Source organism: Lathyrus oleraceus, chromosome 1, assembly GCF_024323335.1.
Source record: "Lathyrus oleraceus cultivar Zhongwan6 chromosome 1, CAAS_Psat_ZW6_1.0, whole genome shotgun sequence".
In the NCBI taxonomy this organism is placed as follows: Eukaryota; Viridiplantae; Streptophyta; class Magnoliopsida; order Fabales; family Fabaceae; genus Lathyrus; species Lathyrus oleraceus.
The window spans coordinates 403417525-403430575 of record NC_066579.1 but is presented as its reverse complement, the minus strand read 5'-3'; the positions used below and the strand labels follow the sequence as shown (position 1 = coordinate 403430575).

At 37.8% G+C, this 13051-nt stretch overlaps 1 pseudogene; it reads right to left on the bottom strand.

The window, feature by feature from the left end:
- Positions 1 to 2281: 2281 nt before the first annotated feature.
- Positions 2282 to 4239, bottom strand: LOC127111425 (serine/threonine-protein kinase BSK2-like; annotated as a pseudogene).
- Between the last annotated feature and the right edge of the window lie 8812 nt (positions 4240 to 13051).

Sequence of the window (13051 nt, the reverse complement as noted above, 5' to 3'; positions counted from 1 at the left end):
TCTCTCAATCTCACCGTTCAAACTCATTCTCTCTCAACCTTAACGCCACTCTCCACCTCTTTCAAACTCGCTTACTCACAATCGCGCCACTCTCTACCTCAAGCGCAAATAATCCATCCCCAATCGCTCACATCTCACTCAATCTCCTGAAATGATGCAAGAATCCATGGCTAAAACGGAAAGGGCTCACCTTCGGCGGTGGCGACAACTCGGGTAAGGGTTGAATCTTCTCCCTTTGCCTCTTCCAAAAATTTGGTTTCGCTTTTTGATTCTGCCTTAACTTTAGGATTAGGGTTCTTGTGGTATTTTGGCCGCCTCCCTCTCTAATTTTTTCTTTCTGATTAGGGTTTCCTGGTGGTCGCCGCTCTTCTATCTAGGGTTTTCGTTTTTCAACCCTCCCTCTGTTCTCACTCCTTTCTTTTTATACTCACAGCTTTAGGGTTACAAAGGATCTCCAAAGGTTCCAATGGAGAAAAACTCCAGAAGCGCTTTTGTGGTGCTCAGAGTTGGAGTGCCTATTTCGATGCTATCTTCCGGAAAGGTAATCTACACTTTAGCTTTCTTCTTCGCTTTGTCTCAAATCCCAAATTGGGAAATTTCGGAATTTTACTGCTTGGTAAATTAATCCTTTCTCTTTTTTACTGCAGGGAATTGAACTGCTGATGCTGCTGTTGAGATTATGCAACAATCTTCTGGTGTTTTGTCTGAACATGATAGGAACGACCTTTCATTATATTCATCTGATGAAGTTGGTTTGCTTCTAGTTGATGAAATTGTTGCTGCCCCTGAAGTTCTTGCGTCTGGTTAAGTAACGCTTGCTGCTGTAATAGATGCATTTCATTTATTCCTGAATGCTGTCTAGGTAAAGGCTGAAGCATTCCGTTTTGGCGGCCACTTAATTGCTGTTGTCCTCCAAAGAAATCAAAATTGACAGGAGATTCACCAGCATCATTCCTAGCCAAATTTTTCTTATAAAGCTCAAGACCACTGCTCCCTTGTGACTCTGGCACAGGTATTCCTCTTGATAGGCTGATTGGTTTCTTGGTGATTGTTTTGATGATGACCATTATGGTTTGGTTTAATTTTGCAGGGCCACCAAAATTCCTGTGATCTAAAATAATGCATGCAAAAGTAGAAGCCACTGGTTTTGAAGCAGGGCTTACGCTCACAATATCATCACGTCGGCGAGAAGGTTGCAGCATTATTTTTTCCAACTCTTGGGACAGACGGGTTATGTGAAATGAAAGTGATCTGACCATGTCACAATAAGAAGCATAAGGCATCCTCTGCTTGTCACACTCCTTATTATTAGCCTCAGAAACATCCACAGACCCCGACTGATTCAACTGATTACTGGAACCCAACCGCCTGTTTGAAGAACCAATAGAATTCGTTTGGTGTGAAGAACCAGTGGCACGGCCCAAATCTCGATAGAGGTTAATAAGATCAAAAAACTGTGATTCTATTCCCCAGCCTGATGTCCTCCGTCTGAATAATGGATCAAGAATCTGCCTGAAATAATTGAACCTTTGATCTTCAGTTTCGTTTGCATCAGCTTCAGCCGGTTGTGAATCAGTTAAAGAACTAGCAACATCATCCTCTATCTCACGCTTTGTATTTTCAAGTAGAGAGATTTGCCACAAAATTTCACGGTAGACATGACCAATGTTTTCAAGAACATCCTTGCTGCCATTTCCAAATTCTGTAAGCAAAGCAGTCATCCAGCGGCTGTCTTATCATCTTCTGTTGTGACGACGAATTCATGAATGAACATGAGGTAAGAGCAAGTTATTTTTAAGGTTTCTCTTCTATGATTACTATATTGGATGCTTAAAACTTACTGTAAACATCCAACAGCCTTTGAAGGAGAACTAAAAGCAACCATCCAGAAATTTTCTGAAGTAGTGAAAGCTGCAGGTGAGCCTCTTGTACGGCTTAAAGAAGCAGAAGAAGGCGTCATTACTGCACAGGTGCTTATGTCATCCTCTCCCTTTTCTCGCAATTTTAATTGAACCATCAATCATCATCACCATGGCATTGACATTATCGCATGTTTCTTCTAAAACAAAGCATTCGTGTCTTCTATTATCATTCCAGGTAGTAGCTTTCATTCAATGTTAGCCATCAATATGAATTGGATGATATGTAACCGTAAACAGGACTTTGATGATTTTTGTTGTTTTATCACATGTAACAGTACCTGAAGCATCAATTACCAGTGTCTTTCTTATTCAAAAGCAAAAAGCAAGCTGTTAATATTGCTGTTTTTTAATTTGCAGAATTATGCAATGGATGTCGAACGGGAATCTGCAAAGTCGTTAAGCATGTCCTGTGCGTCGGTTTCCATTCTCAGCTTTGAGAGAGCAAAAGCTTGTAGGTAGAATGAAGTTGGCCAATCAGGTATGCATACCTGCACCTGCATTGCGTCTCTTAATGCAAGTTCCGCCTGTTCGCTCATCAAGTAGGAGAAGGCTCTCCTTGCAAAGACGGTTGCGGAGGGAACAGACATCATAACCACCGACTTGGAATAATACTCAATTGTATTCTTGAAATCCTTGTCTCTAAATGCAATATCGCCGAACTTTTTTGTGTTTAAGATGTTTTGCACTTGCTGTGTCCATTCTTGAAATGAAAACTCGTTTTCGGCACCTTCTTCATTGTTATAACCCCCTTTTTTTTTACAATATATCATGAATAGCAGTAAGATCCATCCTAGCACAAACCTTTCCAAGAGGAGAAAGCATAGTTGGTAGCGGTAGCACTGCCGCTGTTTTAGTAAGGCCCCTTAACACATGAGATGCCACTTCTTTCTACTTTTGAAGAGGTGTAACGGCAGTGAGAAGAAACTTAGTATCAGGTCTTTCTCTGGCCTCAAACTGAAGACATTTTTGACGCAAGCTCAACTAACTTTGTAGCATCATCATTTGCATATTGCCCCTCTAAGGATGAGTCCACCAACAACAACACATTTTTCCCTCTAATTAAGTCCAATGCATGGCTTGGGGAAATATGCTTGGTTATAAAAAGAATGGATTTTTTTAAATAATCCAAAACCAAATTAAATATCAATTTAAATAATAATAACAAATCAGTAAAAACCAAATTAAAATCAAATTAATTCATAATTTGTTAAAATTACTTCGATATCAATTCTAACATTTGTTAAAATCAATTAGAGTAAAAATAACAATAAAAATTAAATTGAAATTTGGAATTAAGTTTAATTTGAAATTACAACCAAATTGGAAAAATAAAAAACAAATGATTGAAATCCATTTATAATCAACATACACCATGATCAAGAAGCTAGACAATGTCTATCAAAAAAAATGGATTTGGGAATGAATGTATGCGAGTGAATTTTAGGCCAAGTGCCAAATAAAAAAATCAGGGTCAAAATCGGGGTATGACAATATGCTTTTGCTGCCACCAAAGAGATAGATCATAAGCCAATGTACTATCCTTCCTGTGATTCTGCACAGGGTCTTGAAGAAGTGATGTTCCAACATCTTTAAGAACATCAGTTATCTTGAACTCCAAGGATAATCAATTAAACACTTGTACTTGGCACAAGTAGACATTGATCTTAAATCCTTTCCCGATTATCCTTTCAGATACTTCCACCATAAGAATACTTTGAAAGTACTCTTCTTGTGTCAACATCTTCTGCTTGCAAGCACCTAGACAATTTTGAAAGTCTTCCCAGATTAAATTCACCCTTAGGAATGAGAGAGATGAATTCTTCCTTGCAAATGTGTCACACAACCACCAGAGCCCATGTGACACAGGTCAACATCCAACCAGACCCTAGGCTGACCAAATGTGAGGAGGTTAACCAAAACTCCCCCTCAAATTAACAATCATGGAAACTTCACACCAATATCCATGCATTGTACATACATGTCTCAACATGACATACTCCATCCCTACCAGTGGTAACTAACTCTATGAGTTATACCTACGCATACTCCTACCACACCAATCAGACTTTAGCTGACCATAGGTACTAGAGGAACACCAGTCAATAGCAGATATGCAGTATACTACATCAACCAACCTATGAATCTTCATATTCTCACTCCTTGAAAGAACTGCCACTTCTGATCGTGGTGCTTGAATAACAAGATTCATGGTCCCAATCCTCTGAAATGAAGTAGCAGTCAGGTTACCCCATTGTTGATTGCTAACATCCAGAGGACTTGTCTTCCAACACTCCATAGTACTCCAGAGAACAGCCATCCATCCCTGATCAATCTACAGGAGTAGGACAAGCAGTAGGAAATTGCTCAATGTCACATCTCACCCAGCTCCACTTCTAGAGACCATACCTCTACATGTGACCTTCTTGAGCATACACACAGTTGACCCTACCTTTGTCAACTTAGCCCACACAGATGTCTCCTCTTCCAGGTCAGGAGTAGGTTCCAAACAAGAGTATCCCTTTGTTTGACACCTAAAAACATTTGTTCTTCAACCAGCAGCTGCATACTTGTTGAACAACCTGTTCTAACATCACATAGAACATTGGTTCCACCTCCTTGGAACACACCTTCCTTGAAAGACTTCAAGGTCTTCATATACACTGCCCAAGAGTGTAAAAGAGTCAGTGATCAGGTGATTCTTACCATCCTGACGTGAGAACCTCATGATGAGTGGACTTGAGGGGACTCAAGTAGCTTTGACATCTTCAGAGGTAATGATGAAATCTTGAACACAGCAGCCTTTCATCCACATGAGGGGAAACTACATCAGAGTTTGAGTTTTGCCCGGTATTATGCAGCGGAAATCATAATACAACTCAACCTAAGAACACACTTTTCACCAGATCAGCCTCAAAGTCCATACCAAGTTTGAACGTGACTCAATACTGGCACAGATGTCCCATCCAAAGGCCAATTTCCAACCTCCAGATACAGGTACACATTATTCCTGTCATGAACAGTCCATCCACCTACTTCAAGGGACCATTCAGGGAAATTACAGAACCTTCCACGGGTTCCAACATAACTTCTTGCAAGATACCAGAAAGTATCACCCATGGATCTCATCCAGAAGCAGAACAGGATGCCTGCTCTGATACCAATTGAAATTCTGGTGAAGTCAGAATTTAGATGTTCTACTCCAAGTCATGACATCTGATCTAACATTGTAACTAATACAGCAAGATAGTTATTAACCACTGTACTAATATGCATACGTTCACAGATGTCACGACATCTCATTCTATGTCACCCTAGAATGTATGAACGCCTGGTTCTGTGCATCAGGAAGAAGGACTCAACAGAAATCAATCCTAGCACTCACTTCTGTTGTTTTTTTCCACAGTTATCAGCATGATGTCTTACTGTTGATTTTGGACATCATTTGTTACATTGTTCTAGTGTGTTTTTCTTTTACTTGTATTTCCTGAATTAAAGGTTGAACACGTTAATCTAATTTCCCTTTATTAGATTGCTAACAATTGGGCTATTTGTTAGGTTCATTAATTGTAGGTTAGTAGTTGGTTTCCTGGTTTTTCTCTAAGCTGTTGAATCCCTGAAGAATAGCCTGAGAAAAACACTGAACCAAAAAAACCAATCATCCTACACTTTAGCACCTGCTGTTGGGAATGAATGTCACAACATTCAGTTCGACATCCAGAACATATGATGATTCTGTTATGTTTCTGGAAACGTACTGTGCTAAGTTTGGTGTACTGTAAAGGACCAACTAGTCTCTACTTCAGTATCAGCCTTCAGTATCAACTGTCAAAACATCCAGTTTGACAGTTTCACAATGATCCTTCAGCCAGGTATGTTATCCTTGAAAAGAACAGACTTAAATAAATACTGAACTGAAGCTAACCTGCTTATCATTCAGTATGCACTGTCCCTGATGAATGTTACAACATTCTGATTGACATTCAAACAGAAGGCTATATGCCAGGTCAGTTATCATCTTGATAAGCTGACTGGAATACCTGCTGAGTTATGACAGTAATAAACACATGCAGAAGGAAAACAAACACAGGAAATTGTTAACCCAGTTCAGTCCAACATGACCTACATTTGGGGGCTACCAAGCCAGGAAGAAGATCCACTATTAGCAGTATTAATTCAGAGTTAAACTCACCCGTTTACAACTCTTCACTTAATCCCTACCCAATGCAATCTATACCTAGGAACTCCTAGATAGAAACCTCCAGTTTCCATTCCTATCACTACAAATACAATGTAATGTTAACACACCTTGAACTTGCTTCACAGCTTCATTCAAGAACAAAATCACTCTTGCCTACAGGCTTTGAGTTACAAATACTCTCAGCTTTGAACACTGAGAAACACATGGTAACCTTCCCACAGATTGGGAGGTTTACCTTACACACACCCCTAAAAATTCATTCTAAGAGGCTTACAAAAACTAGGTTACAATCAGCTATTTATAACCTAATCACCCAACTGGATTTGGGCCTTCAGAAATCGCAGCAGACTTGTTCTTTGCTGTTACAACTTCAGCAGAAAAATTCTGCTACAAACAAGGTCTTCAATCCTAGAATCTCTCCATATATATCTCCATATTTTGAGCCTATATATCTTCTGATTGAGTCTTCAAGACCTCCACATGGGAGTTAGGATATTCACCAGATATCCTTGCTGATCCCAGAATATATACTGAATTAATTAATTCAGTTTTCTACACATGTGCGATGTCACAGACCTGATGTCGTGACATCGTACATGACATGTTGGTCCAGATGTTGAATTTCTTCAACCCAACATATTAAAACAACAGAGATGATTACATTATTTGTTTTCTAAAATTAATGCCAATCCTAAGGAATTAACAATTGGTATCAGAGCAAGTTATAGGTAACTTGTTCCTAGAGATCCAGCATGGCTTTCGCAAGCATAAACCCGGTTTTCAAAGACGGTGGAAGTAGCAACAAGCCCCCACTCTTCTTCGGAGAATATTTCGATTTCTGGAAAATCAGAATGAAGGCACATCTTGACGCCCAAGGGGAAGGTATATGGGAAGCAGTTGAAGAAGGTCCACACAAACCGGTGAATGTGGTGAATGGAGTTGGTACCCCAAAATTGAAAAACACTTATGACGAAGATGATAGGAAAAAGATTCTGAATGAGAAGAAGGCAATCAACATACTCCAAAGCACTCTTAGTATGGACGAGTTCTTCCGTATATCTCAATGTAAATCGGCAAAGGAGATTTGGGACACCTTGGTTGAAACACATGAAGGAACCACCGAAGTGAAGAGATCGAGGCTAAACACTCTAAGTCAAGAATATGAGATGTTCCGCATGCAGCCCGGTGAATCTATAGTTGCCTTACAAAAGAGATTCGTCCATCTAACAAATCACTTGATTGCTCTTGGTAAAACCTTCACCAATGATAATCTCAACCTGAAAGTCCTAAGATCTTTGACAAGAGAATGGCAACCGAAAGTGACCGCTATTTCGGAAAAGAAGAGCCTCTCAACGATGACATCTGCGTCTCTATTTGGAAAACTCCAAGAACACGAATTGGAACTTGGAAGGCTCGAGAAGCACGAAAGTCAAGAAAAGAAGTCCAAGGGAATTGCCTTGAAAGTTGATTCAAGAAATGACAAAGACGATGAGACGTCCGAAGATGAGAACTTTATGCATCTTGTGAAGAAGCTTGGTAAGTTTTTTAATAAAAATAAAAATTCCTCTTATCCTAAAAAGAATAAACATTTCTAGAAAAAGGAAGCATCCACATCAATGCAAGACGTCACTTGTTATGAATGTGGACAACAAGGTCACATAAAGCCGGATTGCCCAAAACTTGCAAAGAAAGGAGGATTCAAAGGCAAGAAGGAATTCAAAAACAAAAAGGCTTACGTCGCTTGGGACGATAATGAGATCAGTTCATCTTCGGAATCGGAAAGCGATGAATGTGCGAACATGGCTCTTATGGCTTCACATCACTCCGATGAAGAAATCAATGAGGTTAGTAGCAATTTTTCAGTTTATGACAATGACGCACAAGATGTTATAAATGAACTCTTAAAAGAATGCAAGACATTGTATAAAAGTATTTCATTCCAAAAGAAACAAATTTCATCCTTAGAAGAAAAAAATATTGCTTTGGAAAAATATATTGAAAGTGGAAAACAAAAGTTGATGGATGAAAAACAAAGTCTTGCATGTAAGAATTGTGAATCTTTATCTTTTCAAATTGTTCAACTTAAAAGAGTTTTAGAAAGATATGAAAAAGGTCAAATTGGGTTGGAAGAAATTCTTAAGCACCAAAGGTATTCTAATGATAAAAGTGGATTAGGATATTCTAAGTTTTCTAAACCAAGCACAAATAAGACCATTTTTGTTAAAGCAAGTGAACAAGTTGCTAAAGAGAAAGTAAACAATTCTAAAAATATGCATCAAAGTCATAAAAAGAAAATGATTGCTAAGAAGAAGAATTATGTTCCTAGATATAGAAGTGATTTTCAACCTACTTGCTTTTATTGTGGAATCAAAGGGCACACACCTAATGCTTGTTATGTGCGAAACTTTAGCGTTCCAAAAGGGCATTATGTGTTGGTTAAAAAGGGTACTAACTACCAAGGACCCAAAGCAATTTGGGTACCCAACAAAACTTGATTTTGTTTTATAGGTATGCTTGAAGACAACCTCGAATCAATGGTATCTTGATAGCGGTTGTTCAAAGCATATGACGGGCGATATCGACAAATTTTCACATCTATCTTTAAAGGCCAAGGGATATGTTACTTACGGTGATGACACTAAAGGAAAGATCCTTGGAGTAGGAACCATTGGAGCACCTCCTTTTACCATCATCGAAGATGTCCTTTATGTTGAAGGCCTAAAGCACAACCCTTAGCATAAGTCAATTGTGTGACAAAGGGTTCCGGATCAATTTCTCAAAAGATGTTACGTTCGTGGATACACATAACCAACTCGCCGACATATTCACAAAACCATTGGCTAAAGAGCAATTCTTCAAGATTCGGCGAGAACTTGGTATTCTCAATGAAGGTGACATCTAACCTTGTCTTAAAATTACTTGTCATGTGGTATAGTTGCTAAAAATTTGTTTATTTTCAATTTTTATGTTATGCAATGGTAGTACTTCTTTTTCGCCGTTTTTAGTTTTTCTCACTTTCGCATGTCCGAAAATTATCGGTTTTAAAATATTTTTAAATCAAAAGTTGCGTATTGATAAGTGCTAATACTTTGTGAAAATTTCTTGTAAAAATCTTTTCCCATTTCTTCAAAACGGAGCTGCTGTTTTTCATTTATTTTTTGAAAATTTCAGTCCGTTAACCGGTTAACGGTATAGGTTAACCGGTTAACGCCTCCAAAACAGCAACTCTGCGTTAGCTTTAAAAATACAGTTTTTTAAATTAAATTTTAATTTTTTTAATCGTGGTATGTGTGTTTATGGTTGGTGCATGTACTTTACTCTTCACCTACACCTCATAACTCTCTCCTCCCTCATTACTCACCATAAACCCTTCATCTCTTTTCATTCATCTTTCAACCTTCTTGAGTGATATTAAAACCCATTAAACCCCACTCAACCATACTCTCTTATTAACTCTCAAAATCCCGAAAATCCTCTCAAAACCCTAGCATCTCCATTTTCCTCCATGGCTCCTCCAAGAAGAGAAAAGGCTCCTGTGTCAGCATCTAGCAGTGAAGAGGAAGAAGTGAAAATGGAAACAGCAAAGAAGAGAAGAATGGATTTCAAAGTCAGGGTTAGACATCTGCTCAAGGGTAAGTATGTGAATCTCAAATCCTTCACCCCTATTACTTTCACTTTCCCTGAGCTGTTGAGATGTCAAGGGTTGCATGAGTTTATAACTGATAATGGCAAAATTTATACTGATTTGGTAAAATCTTTTCTGAACCATTTCACCTTGAATCTGAATGATGATGATCAACATATGCTGTCTGCCACTGTGAGAGATTGTGAAATTGTAACAGACCTAAGGTCGCTGGCTGCGTCTCTTAGGATTCCCTATTCAGGATTTTTTCTTCGGAAAGGTGTTAATCATGTTGATGGAAAATGGGCTCCATATGATAAAATGGAATATTACTACTCAATCTGTAGATTTTCTAGGGATGCTGTTGTGTCGGGACAGCGCACTTCTCGCATACTTTGTTATGCTAAGAACCTGTTTGTTGATGATCGAATGCTGCATTATGTTATTTGCCATGTCTTGCTGCCAAAGGATTCAAACCTTTCACAAATCAATGATTTTGAGATGCAGGTTCTATTTGCTGTGAAGAACAAAATCAGAATTAATTGGCTACCTACTATGATGTATCATCTCAAACAGCAACTATCTCTCAAAACAAGGCTGCCTTATGGTCGTCTTATCTCAAGGATTTTGGAATTAACAGACATGGAAATCGGGAGAGAACCGTTCCTGGCTATGACCCCTACCACCAATGAGATCAACGGCGTTACTATTATGAAGAATACCGGGATTATTCAATGCAATGACGGATCTTACAAGTATGATGATGGGTCTTCTTCTTCAAACTTTCCTATTCCGGAGGGTGGCATTACAAACGAGTTCCTATATACCACCATAATGAGCCAACACCGTGAAACCACCCGCGCTATCAAAAGCCTTCGAAACCTTGTGTTAAGTTCTCGCAACCTTCCCATGGAAGATGATGAAGGTGAAGCCGGTAGTGAAGCGGAAGGCGAGGAGAATGAGGACTGTTCGGAAGAAGATTAAAGCATTATGTTTTATCTATGTTGTTGTTATGTGTTGTTCTGTTTTTCATTATAGATTATGCTTATGCTGATTATGTTTACCGTACACTTATTTTAATTCTGTCGTCATTATGTGCTTGAATGCTTATCTAATGATCACATATTGTGTGTATGCTTGTCTATTTTTCTTTTTCATAAGTTTCTTCCTTTTTGCTAATGCCAAAGGGGGAGAAGACTTGTTTCTCTAATGGTTTCTCTATGCAGAATTTTGTATGCCTCTCATTTAGGGGGAGTTCTTAAACTTAGGGGGAGAATCAAATTAGAGAAACTTCACTTTCAAGCATCTATCTCAAAGTTGGTTGTCATCATCAAAAAGGGGGAGATTGTAGAAGCAAGCTTCAATCCAAAAAGTTTTTTGATGAAGACAACATGTATCAATGCAAAAAGAGAAGAGCTTCAAAGATAATTCAAGCATCAAAGTTATCAAGACATATGCATGAGAAACATTTTGATCAAGCTTCGTTTTCAAGTCAACCGTTTGCAAGATTGTTGATTCACTTCTAAGGTATATCTAATTCATTCTTAGATTAGTATACAAGTGTTCAACAATCATGGTCTGCATTTGCATTTTTAACATAACCATTTGTTAACATGTTGAAATGATATACACATTTTTTTTAAAGTATTTTTCTGCATTTCAACAGTGTTAACCGATTAACCATATGGGTTAACCGGTTAACGGCCCAGTTTTTTGAAATCCTCTGTTAACGTTATATGCGTTAACCGGTTAACCCATTTGGTTAACCGGTTAACACTGTTCGTTTCAGTGAAAAATTATTTCCAGAAACTTGTACCTTTTCATCACTTTTTATGAGAAATTTATACCTCTTTGAAAAGGTGTTTTGGCAATATAAATTCTTGAATTTTCAAAATGAATTTTCACCTCCAAGAATTTTCATACAAACTTAAGATAATCACTCTTTCATATTTCCTTCAATATTTTATAAAAGTTTTCATAACCAAATTTTCATCTCATTCCATTTTTTGAACACTTGTATATTATTCATTGAGTGAATTATTTATCTAAGGAGAAGATCAATCAAGAGAAGATTGATAATACTACACTTTGTTAAAATCATCAAAAAGACTTATTTCTTTTTTGACTTGTGATCCAGGATTGTTGGACACAAGGGTTTGTGTTGAAGAGGATTGTTCTTCATACACTTGTTTACCTATAGGTTAGATAGTAAGCATCACCATTGGTGTGAGTAGGCTGTACCATAATTCTAACTATAGTGAAATCTCTTTCGAGTCGAAAGGGGAGTGGATGTACCTTCGGATTGTGAAGGGAACCACTATAATTTCTGGTATCTTTTTACTTTCCGCAATTTATCTTTCCGCACTTAAACGTAAAATAACCAAAAACCGGAAACAAGTTCGAAGAATTTTTAACCACCTAATTCACCCCCCCCCCCCCTCTTAGGCGCATTTACAACTTTCAGATGCAAGTCGAATTTCACCAATTAAGTCTAATTATCAGCCTCTAAATGGCCAAGACTTGATAATCGAATGAAATTCACTTGCAGGAACATGTTGGATACCTGCATGTTTCTGACATTCCTGAAAACCTTTAACAAATTAAATACAATCTTTCAAAACGATCGGCCAACACACACCATGTCGAAATATAAGCCATTTCATTTTGTGGCCTACTTGATGAGTGTCACATGATCCACTATAGGCATATAAAATTGTTAGATAATATTCACTCTTACTAAGGCATTTCAACAAGATTCCCTAAAGCATCTTTTTAAACAACTCATTTCCAATAATCACATAACTTAATGCCTTGTATTTTATTTCTCGATTTGTCGTTCCTGCAGGATTTTCTAAGAACTTAACTATTAATTTTCGCCAATCATTATTCGATAGATTGTCAATGACAAAATTTTCAAATATTTCTCTAGAGTTTTTTTAATTCTTCCAACCCTTCTATCCCCACCAGTTTTGACTTTGACAAATCTAAGGGAAAAGTAGTGATCGAAATCACCTTTTCTTTTACTTTAATTAACTCTACTATTTTTTCCTCGGAAACTCTATAACCATAAGCAATTTGTGCCAAGTCATTGGCTACTTAGTTCTCGAATCGAGGAACATGTTTAATGTCAACTTCCTTAAATCTACTTAACAACAAATTAGCCTTCACAAACTACATCAGTAAATTCTCTTTGATGCATGTGTACTCTTTGGTTAGTTGTTTTACAACTAACTCTTAATCGTCTTAAATCTTGACTCCTTTTATCCCCAAGTCTAACAGAATCTTAAGGCTTACAATTAAGGCTTCATA